The 15730-nt window shown below is 39.1% G+C and overlaps 1 pseudogene; it reads right to left on the bottom strand.

Moving 5' to 3' along the window:
* Positions 1 to 4512: 4512 nt before the first annotated feature.
* On the bottom strand, positions 4513 to 5705 carry LOC131244237 (acyltransferase GLAUCE-like; annotated as a pseudogene).
* Positions 5706 to 15730: the final 10025 nt, after the last annotated feature.

Here is a 15730-nt window from a genome sequence, read left to right as displayed (position 1 = left end):
AATCCTCACCGTCCATCCATTTTGTGAGTTCATTTTAGGACATCAGGCCAAAGATGAATCGTATCCAATGCTCAAGTGCGCCGAAAACGTGATAATTAAACTTCCACAGTTGAAATATTTGTGGGGCCACAGAAATTTTGAATCATGATAATATTTGTGTTTTCAGTTCATCCCAGTAGGAATGATGTTATTAACGGTGTGGATGGCATGTAAACATCACTGTCGAACCCAGGGAGGTTTCAACGGTAGGAATTTGGCTAAATAAAATTTTCTTTTAGTACGGCCACTTGAGTCTTGGATCCTATCCAATTTTGGTATAATTTCCTAAAATTAGCTCACAAAACGGATAGACGGAGTGGATTCCCGACAAACATTACGGTGGGCCCCATCTGCGTTCCCAGTGCAGGAACTTCCTGCGAAAGGCTTTCGCTGGAAATCCGCGTCCGTGAGGAGACCCGATCCATACATCGCGCTGCCATGTGTCCGTGGGAAAATGACTATACCATATTTGGGTTGGTCTGGCTTACCGTACATCTCCCCGTACATAAATATAACCGTCCATATGAGGTACTGCTGGACGGAGCATATCTAAAACTCTTTCCATCTAACTATCAAAACTATCAGATACCAGCCGTTGAATGTGAACCACTCTCCATTTTCTTGTGATTGATTGATGATTACGAGTTGATGGCTAGGATCGCTCCGTAAGTGTATTTCCGGAAGGCCATACAAGTTAGATCCTTAAAATTGGACGGTTTGGATTGACTCTATCGGTTACGGTTAAAGAAAGGAGCTCATCACCCACATTCAACGGTCCAACTTGTGATACCCTACCATCTCTCCCGCTGACGTGCCACATCCGTCGGACATGCAATCCATACAATGAAAAAGGTGGGCCACACCACAAAGATCACCATTCTCTAAAACTAGGCTCATCGACTATCTAGACGGTCCACACCTGCATGTTGAGTCAGACCGTCTCCTGTGGTGTGGCCCATCTGATGAGCGACCGGCCTGAATTTTTGGGCCAGATGAGGATCAGTTCTCTCCAAGAAAGGCACACACCGGACTGTGGACTATCCAATTACATGTCCCGCGATTCAGCGATCTATAGTTATTTCCTAGTGCTTCGTGTCCGTACAAGTGGGGAACATGTTATGGTGATACGTGCCGTTGACGTGATGGAGACACGACAAAAAAGGAAGCGGATTCGGTGGATCAAGGGAACTACCTACTTCGGTGGTTCCGTGACTATGGGGACCACCTCGATTTTCATGTTTTATATCCATACCGTCCATCTGTTTTTCGAGCTCATTTTAGAACTGACCCAACAAATGAAGTAGATCCAAATGTCAGGTGGATCATATCACAGGAAGCAGTGGTGAATGAACCCCTGCCATTAAAAACTTATTGGGGTCCACAGAAGTTTTGGATCAAGGTTTTATTTGTGATGTTCCTTCACCCGGGTCTGTGAGATCTTATCAAAGGTTGGATTGAAAATACACATTACGGTGGCCCCTAGGAAGTTTTTAATGGTGAGCGTTTAATCACCACTGTTTCTTCTGGTGTAGTCAAAATTAGAATTGGATCCGTTTAACTTTTAGTATTACGTGCTAAAATGTTCTAAAAAAACGGGATGGACGGTGTGGATATAAATAATATACATCAAGGTGGGCCTCATCCTAGCCTGATACAGCGAATATGTGCGCCCACAAGAATGGGAGATATTTACGACTGTGGACCCCACCTTTTATCCAGTGGTTTTTACGAGCTAATACAAACTTAACATACGCATTTAGACCTCCTCGTACGGACACCGAATTTGAGGACGAAAATACCCCTGCCTTCCTCATGCTGCCGTGCAGAGACGAGAGCTGACAGACGGTCCGGCAATGGAAACTCAGGTCGGGCCCACTGTGATGTTTATGAGAAATCCTCCCCGTCTGAGCTCATTCACAGGGTCACAAAGACCTGGATGAAAAGGAAAAACAAATTTCGTAATGATCCAAAACTTCTGTAACCCCTGAAAGGGTTTCAATGGTAGACGTTCAATTCCCCACTGCCTTTTACAGTGTGGTCCACTTGATAGTTAGATCTATCTTATTTTTTTGTCTCAAGCCTTTATATGAGCTCACCAAATAGATGGACGGTTTGGATATAACACAGACCTCATGATGGGACCCACGAAAGCAACCTAGCAAAGAAAAGAAAAAAAAGCACAACGGTGGTGCCGCGGCTGTCTGGCGGAGAATTTTTTTTTTTTTTTTCCGGAGGGAACTTTTTCTTCCTTACATTTTTCTCTAATACATAATTATGTAAATATGTATATATAAGTATATAAAAATATTTTTCTATCTTTTAATTTATTTCTTTGTCTATTTATTTAACAAGCATATCTCTTAAATTAGAATGTTTTTTTTTTTTTGTTTTTTTTTTACACACGCGCACACACACCCCCATGCACTCACACTAGTGGAATTTCACCATGTATGGATACTCGAATACTTGATTGGGTGTTGAAACTCCTAAGAGTCTACCACCCAAGCAAGAGTAAGAATCCTAAATTAGAATGATTTACTTACAAGAGAAAATTTGGAAAAAATTTGGTTCATGGTACGACCCATTGATGACTGGCCTGGATTACCAATTGGGAGCAGAAAGAAAGATTCAGACCCAAAAAACTCTAAAACAAAAGTTTTATCCAAACAAGGAAACTATGTGGTTTATACATGACGAAATCACCCATGAAAATTAGCGGGGCAAGCATGAAAATGAACGGGGCAAGCATGAAAATCAGCGGGGCAAACTAGAAAAATAGTGGGGCAAACTGAAGTATGATCGGGGTAAACTAGAAAAACAGCGGAGCAAACAAGAAAAACAGCGGGACAAACTGAAGTATGAGCGGGGTAAACTAGAAAAACAGCGGGGCAAACTGAAACATGAGTGAGACAAACTAGCAAAATAGCGAGACAAACTGAAGTATGAGCGGGGCAAACTAGAAAAACAGCAGGGCAAACTGAAATATGAGCGGGGTAAACTAGAAAATTAGCGGGGAAAATATGAAAATGAGTGGGGGAAACAAGAAAACCAGCGGAGGAAATATGAAAATGAGTAGGGAAAGCATGAAAATGAGCGGGGCAAACCAGAAAATTAGCGGGGCAAACAGAAATATGATCGGGGCAAACATGAAAATGAGCGGGTCAAGCATATGAATCGTCATTTTTGCAAACATAATTTTACTATTTGCCTATGCCATATATAATTGCTACATCTATATATGAATCGCCATGCTGACAGTGTGTAATAATAAAGTCCATTTTCTCTTTTTTTTTTAGTACAACACTGATTAAAAAATGAAGGAAATTCTTCCACCGTACATGGCATACCTGCAGTTTGCCTCACTGTTTTTCTAGTTTGCCCCGCTCATAATTCAGTTTGCTTCACTGTTTTTCTAGTTTGCCCCGCTCATATTTCAGTTTGTCCCGCTGTTTTTCTAGTTTGCCCTGCTCATACTTAAGTTTGCCCTACTGTTTTTTCTAAACTACACCTATTCATCTAAATTAAAAAACGAGTTTAAGCTTTAAAGTATTGTCTTCCAATGTCATCCATCAACCATTCGGCTCATATCATTCCATATCATCCTGAAAAGCCTGATACAAGGCGACATATGTTGTTGATGTATCAAATCTTTCAGCAATAAGGTCAGTCGATGCTATCGACAGACCATTTGATGCCACCAAGAGCTATTCAATGCCATTGGCAGTTGTTCAAAGCCATCGGAAAAATACGGAAATCTCACGATTTGTTACTGGGCACTTTTAGTGTCATGCTCAAAGCTATCAAAAGAGGTTCGATGCCATCGACGAACCTTCGATGATATCAAAGTCCCATCGAAGTGCCATCGAGAAAATTCGAAAAATACATGTTTAGTCACTAGAACATTTTGGTTAGTTCGATAACATCGAAGATGTTCGATGTCATCGAAGTGTCATCGAATGTTTCATCGGACGATCATACAAAGTTACACAAAATTGCATAAGTGCGGGATTTATTTCCTATTTCGATTGTGATTCACCTAGATGTCATGCATATATATGGGTGTAATCGGCAATAGGGGGTATCAAGAGCTTTTTAATTCGTTCGTAGGGTTTCAAGCTTATAGCTTAGGTGATTCAAGACTTGTTCGAATCGAGTAATCTCTATCTCTTAAATTTTATTCTTTTATAGTGAATATATGTCGCTTTGTGCCTTGATACATCCTCAGTGGAAGTCAACTGACCGATGAATTGTTCTGCATCACCCAAAAATGTCTCCCACTTGTGAAAATTTAAAATTATGCATTCTGTGCAAAGATGTGAACCACTGTAATCAAACCATTATACAAGGATACCTAAAAAGTTGATAGTTAAACACTATAGTTTGTACTCTTTTCACTACAGTACAACTCATACACATGACAAGGACACTACCCTATTTCACGTGTATACCAACATCTAAAATATAAGGAAAGGACTACATCTCAAACACATGCATCATGAATTTCTCCATCTTCTCTTGTTTTAAGGTCATCTATACATTGACACCTCCACCTCTCCTCACCCTAATACCATTAGAGAGCAACAACACAAACTCATCCATTCCACTCACAACTGGGCCACCATAGGTGGGCCTCCCATACCCAAAATCCAGCTCATGGAAGGGCAGCTTCCACCAAGCTGACACATAAAAATTTCCATCTAAAGTGGAAGGGACCCCTTTATAAACCTCCAACCAATCCACTACTGATTTTCACAGGTGGGCCACCATGGCCTCAAAAGTTGAGCACTTGATCATAGCCTTGTTTTTTAGGGTGGTGATCATTTCAAGTGTGAAGTGAGAAAGTTTGTGGCTGTGATTGTGTGATACTTTTAAGAGGGATTGGGGTGAGGAAGGTTGGTTGGGTGATGTGAATGAGGAGGGAATGTTAGTTATTTCAGTTAGCTTTGTGTATTCCTTGTGTGGGTATTTGATCTGAGGTTGGATTCTTGCTTTGATACATGTCCTGTCATTGTTGAGAACATGAGTCTTGAGGCCTTCACCCCTGCAGATGGAGGCCAGGTTTTGGAACATCTCAGCTGCTGATTTCCCATCAAGTATGTTGTGGTTGATCATAAACCCAATTGAGAATCCTCCACATTTGAATCTTGTGACCTGAAAACATAAATAGATTTAAAAAAAAAAAAAAAAAAAACAGAATCTTGTTGCAATTGCTGATTGATCATATAGTATTTTTTCTTCTTCTTATTTTTTATTTTTTATATATTTTTTTATTTTTTTTAGTATCAAGAAGATGGGAGGAATTATCTCATCCATGCATTGTACCATGGTCCATACATTTGAGCCCATGGCCGACCAATCTTTGCTATTGATACTATGGAGCCTACATTATCAATCTGGATTTTCCAAAAACCTCCCCAATCTGAATGCAATAGGTCATCAATATGCGGCCCACAAATAGACAACCGAGAAAAAAACACAGCAATTCACCACGTGTCTAAAAACTAGGACAAATATTTGGATGACTGTTATCATCCAATCAGGGAGATTTTCAAGGAAATTCACATCCATGGTAGACTGGATCACCACACGATAATCATTGATTAGATAATTCCACAACAAGGAAGTAGCAACATTACCTGAATTGTAAAAAGGGAAAATTTCTTGAGACTCATACTTAAGTTTGCCCTGTTGTTTTTCTAGTTTGCCCCGCTCATATTTCAGTTTGCACCGCTATTTTTTTAGTTTGCCCCGCTCATAATGTAGTTTACCCCGCTGTTTTTCTAGTTTGTCTCGCTCATAATTCAGTTTGCCCTGCCGTTTTTTTAGTTTACCCCGCTGTTTTTCTAGTTTGCCTCACTCATAATGAAGTTTGCCCCGCTGTTTTTCTAGTTTACCCCGCTCATAATTCAGTTTGCCCCACTGTTTTTCTAGTTTGCCCCGCTCATATTTCAGTTTGCCTAGCTGTTTTTTTAGTTTGCCCCGCTCATAATGCAGTTTGCCCCCGCTATTTTTCTAGTTTGCCCCGCTCATAATTCAGTTTGACCTGCTGTTTTTTTAGTTTGCCCCGCTCATATTTCAGTTTGTCCCGCTGTTTTTTTAGTTTGCCCCGCTCGGGTGGTAGACTCTTAAAGGTTTCAACACCCGGTCAAGCATTTGAGTATCCGTAGGTGGTGAAATTCCACTAGTGTGAGTGTGTGGGGGTGTGCGTGCGTGTGTAAAAAATAAATAAATCATTCTAGTTTAGGAGATATGCTTGTTAAATACATAGACAAAGAAATGAATTAAAAGATAGGAAAATATTTTTATATACTTATATATACATATTTACATAATTATGTATTGGAGAAAAATGTAAGGGAGAAAAAGTTCTCCCTGTATATATATAAAATAAATAAATAAAATAATAAAAAAATAATAATAAAAAAATCTGCCAGAGTGATTTTTTTTTTTTTACTATGTTGCTTTTGTGGGTCCTATCATGAGGTCTGTGTTATATCCAAATTGTCCATCTATTTGGCGAGCTCATATTAAGGCTTGAGACGAAAAATAAGATAGATCTAACTATCAAGTGGACCACACTGTAAAAGGTAGTGGGGAATTGAACGTCTACCATTGAAACCCTTTTAGGGTTTACAGAAGTTTTGGATCATTATGAAATTTGTTTTTCCTCTTCATCCAGGTCTTTATGACCCTATGAATGAACTTAGACGGGGAGGATTTCTCACAAACATCACAGTGGGCTCCACCTGAGTTTCTAACGGTTGACGCTCATTCAACACTGTTTCCTGTAATGTGGTACACTTGAGATTTGGATATACGTTATTTTTGGTCTCATACCATAAAATGATCTGGAAAAATATATGGACGGCATAGATGAAAAGAATACATCATGGTGGGGCCCACAGACCACCGACAATCCGCCATTGGCGGGTGGCAGGAGGAGTACCCAATCCGTTTCCTTGGAAAGGAGGGGTATTTTCGTCTTGAAATTTGTCGTCCGTACGAGGAGGTCTAAGTGCGTATGTTAAGTTTGTATTGCTTCAAGAATACCCAATGGAATGGATAAAAGGTGGGGTCCACAGTCGTAAATTTCTCCAAGGATGAAGTCATTCATCAGTAAACAGGCCGAGCACGGAAACTCTACGGATGCACACCACTATTTTACACTTTCAAAGACAGAACTCAATCCAGTCCGTCCAAATCATGTCATCCACTATGTCCATTATAATCCAGAATTCAATTTGAATGTATGGTTCTAACCATACAACCTATGGGCCAAAACATGGACGGTCAATATCTAAAAGGATTAGCGATCCATATTTAAGAAACAGATGTCCATCAACTAATCTAGATAGTATGGGGTCGTATATCTACAGTCCATCTCTTGAATTCGACGGTCTGATTTTAAATACGAGAGTCCTGAACAGACAGTGGTGGAATGCATGCGTATGGATGTCCATAAGCTGCCAGAACATCATTGTCTTTTGTAATTTTTTCATTATAAAGACTCTGGCTAGGGCCTAGGGGTGTCAATGGGCCCGGCTAGGGCCTGCAAAATCAGAATTTTTAATAAGTCCGGCCCGAATCATTTCAAAATAGGGGCCAAGAGCCCAAGACCAACCCCAGGCCCGGCCCGTTGACAGCCCTAACTCTGGCAGAGCGTGGTAGATGATACTCAGGCATTTAAAAATTACTTAGAACTTGCATATTTGGAATTAAATTAAATTAAATTAAATATTATAAATTATGGTCACCATTTTAGATGTTTCAATAATTAAAAATTACACTTATTTATTTATCTTGATATTAGATTGATGGGCATTTTTTGGACGGTTGAAAATGAAAAAAATACCAAATGGCTTTCAGCAAACAACTGTCTATAAATCAGAGGCTAGAATAGTTAAATGCATATAAAATTTATTTGGTAACTTAGTCACATTGATTTTCAAAATTTAGTCGGTTTGATTTGTGTTTGTAGATTCCACGTGTACCATATCTAAGTGCCTGCGTATCAACTATCATAGGCTACCACAGTATCAAATAACTACCGCTATTATAATATCTTCAGCGTCGGTCCGAAAATACAAAAAGAATTCAAAATAGAAATGGATTGCACTCTTGCGTACACGTTTTATACCATTTAAATAATTTTGGTGACTTTTCAAACTTACGCATGTAGTAGTTTTAAGAAAATCCAAACCGTCCAAACTTCTGCATAGAGCACAAATGAAAATTTGTAACGATAATATAATTACAATCTGATTTTCCCCTTTGAATTTAGACAAGTAACTATTGAGCAATTAACCGTCCATCTGATACCCATTAATTAGATGATTAGGATTGTCTGATCAGTATGATTTTAAATATATGCTCCAAACACAATGGGATCCTAAATTTGGATGGTCTGGATAACTACACATGAGTGTCACATGCGAAGTATGAGCCACCACAATGTTTCAAATTGTGTAAACCTCACACAGAAGCCTACCAACAAAAGAGACTGCAGCATCCTATGCTAAAAGGCCTCTATGTGAACTATCAAGCATTTAAGATCCCTTCCACGTGGGATACAAGCATGAGATCCGTACTTTTCGTATATTTCACCCTGGATAGGCCACTTGCCAATATTAACAGTGTTCAGATAATCCTAGCCGCTGATTGAAGATTTTTTTCCCATTGAAAACCAACCGTTCAACCTTTCCACAAATTCTAATATTCAATAGCCCTCCAATCAGTGGCTATATACCACTTTATTAGTATGATTTTTGGGTAAGTCCCATTCATGGTAGGACCCACAAGATGAAAGGTCCAGATCTGATCATAACATGCGTCCTTTACAGTTATTGAATGCCTGACCACTACGAAAGTATTGATAGCGAGAGATCCTGTCTAGATGAAGACTAAAAAATGGACAGCGTGAATACCATGGTGAAAAATCTCGTTCTCGAAAAGTTCTGGAGATATTTTCAGATTCTAAGGGCCTGTTTGGCCGGGCGAATCCAATAGGATTAAGAGGGATGGGGTGAATTTTAAGATAATGATGTGGCGTCAGTGGATAGGTTTAAATCCCATGGAATTGCTATATCCCGCGACTAGCTCACTGGGTCTGTTTGGCATGCCCGGCATATTTCAGGATTTTCCCTTATCCGTCCAATCAAAGGATGAGATCAATCTTAAGGTAATGATGGTGATGTCAGTGGATTGTTTTAAGATTCATGGGATTACTTATATCTCAGACAAGTTCACCGGGGCTATTTGGCTCGTCATGTATATCCGGTCCCATCCCTCTTAATACCGTGGGATCGGTCCGGCCAAACAGGCCCTAAGTGTTTTCCCGGGACATTTGCAAAAATCTCTCTGAAAATATAATACTTAATAATATGTATTTTAAATTATTTAACAAAATAAAAAAAATTTTGCATAACAAATAAATATTCCCTATTTTTCGAGTTACAATCGCGATATTATCGCGAAGAAAGAGATATTTTAAGATCACTGGAGATTCAAAAATATCGTGATAATAATGTTCATTTGGTTTATCGCAATAGTACCGCGATATTTTCAAAATCTCTGCGATATTTGTCACCCTCGACTGGTGGAGTATCACACAACTCCTTTAACAACACCTACTATACAATACGTCAATCCAGGCCGTTGAAATATACATGATCCAGCTGTGCACGAAGCATGTTTGGATAACCAGACTCATCAGATTATCCGAACCGTCGAATCCGGTGGCCATCGAATGGACGGATGGCTCGTCCAAATTCAACCGGAGAAACCGCTTAATTAGTACGATTTCAGGTTGTGCATCAACAAAGATGGCGACACGTTTTGGACGACCGCACGTATTTGAAACACGTGTGACGAGCATAATAAGTGGGGCCCACACCTTTATGCGGTGTCACGTGACCGTTCACGCTTCTGTCACTTTGTTGAGCACCTTATCCACTCATCGAAAAAAATTACTGGCGTGATTCACGCCACGAGAAAGGTGAATCGCTGAATATTTTCAAATATAGCATGCCAATAGGAGATCCGAGCCATTCATCTGGTGAGAACCACCACAATGGAGATCCGAGCCATTCATCTGGTGAGGACCACCATAAATATGATCTGTTGTATAAAACAGACCGTTACACTAATTAAGTGAGCCATACTTAAGTATAAACAAACGGATGATCATAAAGAAAATGAACGGCTTGTGCAATAAAAGAATTCAAAGTGGGGCATATATTTCGATACAAACAACTTATTTTTTTTATATTACATATCCAATTAATTTTACACATGATTAACGGTTATGATCTTGATCAAGATTAGTAATATAGCAAGTGTATCGTTGTGATTTATCTCCGAAGTCTGTCCTCCCGCAAATAACTTATCGTTTCCAGAACGAGAGTAAAGAGAGATTTGGAACTGTGGACCCCACCTTTTTTCCAGCTGTTTTTATGAGACAATACAAACTTATTTTGGGAGGTTAGACCTGTCCCTTACTTTCGGAGACGAGCGCTGACGCTCCTCCATCCGAGAGTTGTACAAACGGCTCAAAATAGATCAAAGTTACATGGCCCTACAGCTATGTATTTATTATATCCACAACGTTCATCCATATTTCGAGATCATTTCGGAGCATTATCCAAAAAAAATAAATCATATCCAAAGATCAACTGGACCACACCATAAAGAGTAGTGGGAAAACTGGTTTTCACTGTTAAAAATTTTGTAGGTCCCACCATAACATATATTTTCCATCCAATCTATTCATAAGGTCACAAAGGCTTGGATGAAGAGGAAAATTTTTTCTCATAATGATCCAAAACTTTTGTAACCCCTAAAAGGGTTTCAATGGTAGACGTTCAATTCCTCACTGCCTTTTACAATGTGGTCCACTTGATAGTTAGAACTGTCTTATTTTATGTTTTGAGCTTAATATGAGCTTGCCAAATAGATGGACGGTTTGGATATAACACTGACCTCATGATGGGACCCACAAAAGGCGGTGGGAATTACAACGCTAAAAAAAAAAAAAACTGGAACCTTTAGCTACGGTTTATAACTGTAGCTATAGCCATAGCCCTGCCTTTGCAAAATGTATCGAAGGTCTGTTGATATATTGAAAAAAGTCCAAAACTGTCCAGCAAAATTGCCTTAAAAATCCTGTAGTTTTCCCTATGGCTATGGATTATAACCGTAGCCATAACTGTAGTCTCTTGCAGTCTATGCATTTTAAAATTTTTTTTTTTTTACATAGAAACTTTATTCTACCTACAATTTTCTCCAATACATATTTATATAAATATGTATATATAAGTAATTAATTTTTTTTATCTCTTTTAATTCATTTCTTTGTCTATTTATTTAACAAGCATATCTCCAAAGCTAGAATGATTTACTTAACATACCACATTTGATTTTGGGGTAGGAGGAGCTAATTTAGCCAACAAACTTAATTATTTTCCAAGATTCCATTGGGTCGATGGTCAAAAATTCATTCAATCACTTCGCGGTCAAACTGGAAATTGAGCGGGGCAAACATAAAATTCAGCAGGGCAAACTAGAAATTGAGCGGGGCAAACATAAAATTGAGTAGGGCCAACGAGAAATTGAGCGGGGCAAACATGAAATTGAGCAGGGCAAACGAGAAATTTAGCGAGGTAAACATGAAATTGAGTGGGGCCAACTAGAAATTCAACGGGGCAAACATAAATTTCAGTGGGGCAAACATGAAATTGAGCGGGGCAAATAGTGGGAAACAAAATATATTTGTGTTTTCCTTTCATTAATGTTTAAGAGACCTTATGAACCAGTTAGATGACAAATAAACATGTTAGGCTTAGGAGCACTAGTCTGTCTGGAGCTCAGAATTGGTAGGGCAGTACCTAATCCATCGTTAGGCTTTCTTAAGATGTCAGCGCCTCAAACGATCGTGTGTTGTGCCGGAGAGGGAAGCTGATTGGCTGGTGTACAGCTGCTGTATGTACGTGTTGTTAGAAGAGGAGCACTGACGCTCCTCGATCTCCAAGTTGTACGAACGGTTCAAAGGAGATCAAAGTTACATAGCCACACAGTGATGTATTTATTATATCTAGATTATTTTAGAGCATTATCCAAAAACTGAATCATATCCAAAGATCATCTAGACCACACCATAAATAGTAGCAGCAATAATGATTTTCACCGTTAAACAATTTGTAGGGTCCACCGTAATGTTTATTTTACATCCAATCTTTTCATAAGGTCACAAACACCTGAATGAAGAGTAAAAACAAATTTTATATTGATCCAAAACTTCTGTGACCCCAAAAAGGGTTTCAATGGTAGACATTTAATCCTCTACTGGTTTTTGCAGTGTGGTCCACTTGATAGGTAGATCTGTCTTATTTTTCATTTCAAGCCTTAAGATAAGCTCCCCAAATGGATGTACGATCTGGATATAACACATACCCCATGATAAGACCTACAGAACTCTCTCTCATAGCCACTACCCTATATAAAATGCATTCGGTCCCTAACACAGACCTCGTGTTTGCCCCGCTGAATCTCTAGTTTGCCCAACTCAATTTCTAGTTTGCTCCACTAAATTTCATGTTTGCCCCGTTGAATTTCTAGTTTGCCTCGCTGAATTTCGTGTTTGCCCCACTCAATTTCATGTTTGCCCCGCTGAATTTCTAGTTTACTCCGCTGAATTTCATGTTTGCCTCCCTGAATTTCTTGTTGGCCTCGCTTAATTTTATATTTGCCCCGCTCAATTTCATGTTTGCCCCGCTCAATTTATAGTTTGCCTCATTGAATTTCTAGTTTGGCCCACTGATTTTCGACCATCGACCTGATGGAATCTTGAAAAATAATTAGGTTAGTTGGCTAAAGTAGCTTCTCTTACCCCAAAATCACATACAGTACGTCAAGTAACTAATTTTGGTTTAGAAGATATTCTTGTTAAATGAATAAAGAACGAAATGAAAAAAAAGAAAGAAATTTTTTTTATATGCTTATATATACATATTTATATAAATATGTATTAGAGAAAATTGTAGGTAGAATAAAGTTCTCGATGTAAAAAAAAAAAAATAAAAAATAAAAAATAATTAAAAATAAATAAAAAATTTGCATAGACTAGTTATGGCTGTGGTTATAATCCTAAGCTATAAGTAAAATCACCTTCGATACATATCGAATACTCTTCCTATGTATCAAAAATTGCAGGATTTTTGAGACAAATTCGCTGTACAATTCTGAACCTTTTTCGATAATATCGAAAGACTTTCGATATATCGAAGTACATATTAAAATACCTTCGATATATATCAAAGGACATATCGAAAAAGCTGGGGCTACGGTTATAATCCGTAGCATTAGGGAAACCAGCTTTCCAAAATCACATTTCCTTTGTGGGTCCCATCATGAGGTCTGTGTTATATCCAAACCGTCCATCTATTTTGCGAGCTCATATTAAGGCTTGAAACGAAAAATAAGATAGATCTAACCATCAAGTAGACCACACTGTAAAAGGCAACGGGGAATTGAACGTCTACCATTGAAACCCTTTTAGGGGTTATAGAAGTTTTGGATCATTACAAAATTTGTTTTTCCTCTTCATTCAGGTCTTTGTGACCCTATGAATGAACTCAGACGGGGAGGATTTCTCACAAACATCACAGTGGGCCTCCAAAAAGTTTTATGGCCCCCAAAAAGTTTTTAATAGTCCACGCTCATTCAACACTGTTTCGTGTAATGTGGTACACTTGAGATTTGGATATACCTCATTTTTAGTCTCATACCATAAAATGATGTGGAAAAATATATGGACGGCATGGATGAAAAGCATACATCATGGTGGGGCCCACAGACCACCGACCGTCCGACTGGTGGCAGGGGGAGTACCCAATCCGTTTCCGTGACAGGAGGGGTATCTTCGTCCTCAAATTCGCTGACCGTACGAGCAGGTCTAAGTTTTCAAACGAAGTTTGTATTGCTTCATAAAACCTGCTGGATGAAAGGTGGGGTCCACAGTCCCAAATTTCTCACGAGTAAATGCTTAATATGCAGCTCTCCGGGGAGCTTATACACAGCTGCCTCCTCACGATTTACTTGGCTATTAAAGAAATAATCTAGGCTATTGATTTGGTGGGCCACAATTTGAATATGCTATTTTTGAAAATGGAAATGGATTGATGAGGATAGGTATCCCATCAATGGCCCTCAAAATAGATTATATGAATGGTTCATATTTAACTAGAAAAACCCAAAGAAATAAGTGGAGACAGCATTCTAATCGCCAAAATTTTGTCATGTAAGACAAAGTTTAGGTGGTCCAAATACAAACGGTCACGATCAACAACAATATTTTCTAAATATAATTTGAGGAGAGAGAGAGGTACATCTACTATTCCTGGTCTATACTTCAAATACAAAGCTGACACGGAATCCGATGACCTACGCAACGGCTAAATCTGCCACGGGAGCAGATTAGGTGCAACCCCGGCCGAACCCAATACAGTAAGGCACATATCATGGGTCCCACCATGATGCATTTATTCTACATCCACTCCGTCCATCTGTTTTTCCGAGATTATTTTAGGGCACGATCCCAAAAATGAAGCAGATCTAAGTCTCATATGCAAATAACATATGAAACAGTGGCGATTGACCATCAAGACTATTTTATGGGCCACAAAGGTTTTAGATCAAGATTATTTTGTTTTTCCTTAATCCACTTTTCTGTGATCGTATCAACAGGTTAGATGGAAATAAATATTACAGTGGGTCCCAGAAAATTTTTAATGGTGGGGCGTTCAGTCACCACTGTTTCCGAAGGTATGGTCCACTTGAGATTTGGATATAATTTATTTTTGATCTCATGCTATAATAGGATAAAAACGGATGGACGGAAGGGATATAGAATGCATGCATCAATGTGGGCCACACCTTAAAGAACGCACCATCGTGAGTGGGGCCGAGGCGGCACCTAATGCGCTCCCACCTACCACACGATGCGTGAGACCCAATCTTAACTTTATATATCTTGTCTTTTACCAAAGAGGAGAGATACTGCTCCTAGGGGCGCGGATTAGATGAAGTGACGTCACCAAGCTTTGTAGAACCCACCATGATGTGTGTTCTATCCATACCGTCCAACAATTTCTAAAGAACGTTTTATGCCATAAGAAAAAGAATGAAATAGGTCATACATGTCACTGTGCCCACTGTTTTCTACGGTGGAGTCCACTTGAACTGTAGATCTATCTCATTATTTTTCTCATGCCATAAAACGATCTCTACAAATGGATGGACGGTATGGATGGAACACATGCATCATGGTGGGGTCTACAGAGCTTGGTGACGTCACTTCAGTAGCGATTTGGCTGCTGACCTTGTCAGTATCTAATCCGCGCCCCTGCTCCTAGTTGCGTTAGGACATTTAGATAGTCCGATCCATTGATCTAGACCGTTGGGCTACCGTGCAGGCATCACAAAGGTCTTAGAAACGTTAGCCATTCGATCAAAGGGTCAAGAATGATTTACTCAAAAATGGGTTCAATCAAGATTTCGATCCATCTATTTAATAATGGTCATCATGGATTGCTTATGATTTTAAAGAATCATATTTTAGGCAATTGTAACCATCCCATCCATACTTGGAAAATGGATGGCTATAGAAAATAAATCCAAAGAAAGGATGGAGTGGATC

The sequence above is a fragment of the Magnolia sinica genome, chromosome 4 (genome assembly GCF_029962835.1).
Source record: "Magnolia sinica isolate HGM2019 chromosome 4, MsV1, whole genome shotgun sequence".
NCBI lineage: Eukaryota > Viridiplantae > Streptophyta > Magnoliopsida > Magnoliales > Magnoliaceae > Magnolia > Magnolia sinica.
This window is presented reverse-complemented; position numbering and strand designations above follow the sequence as displayed.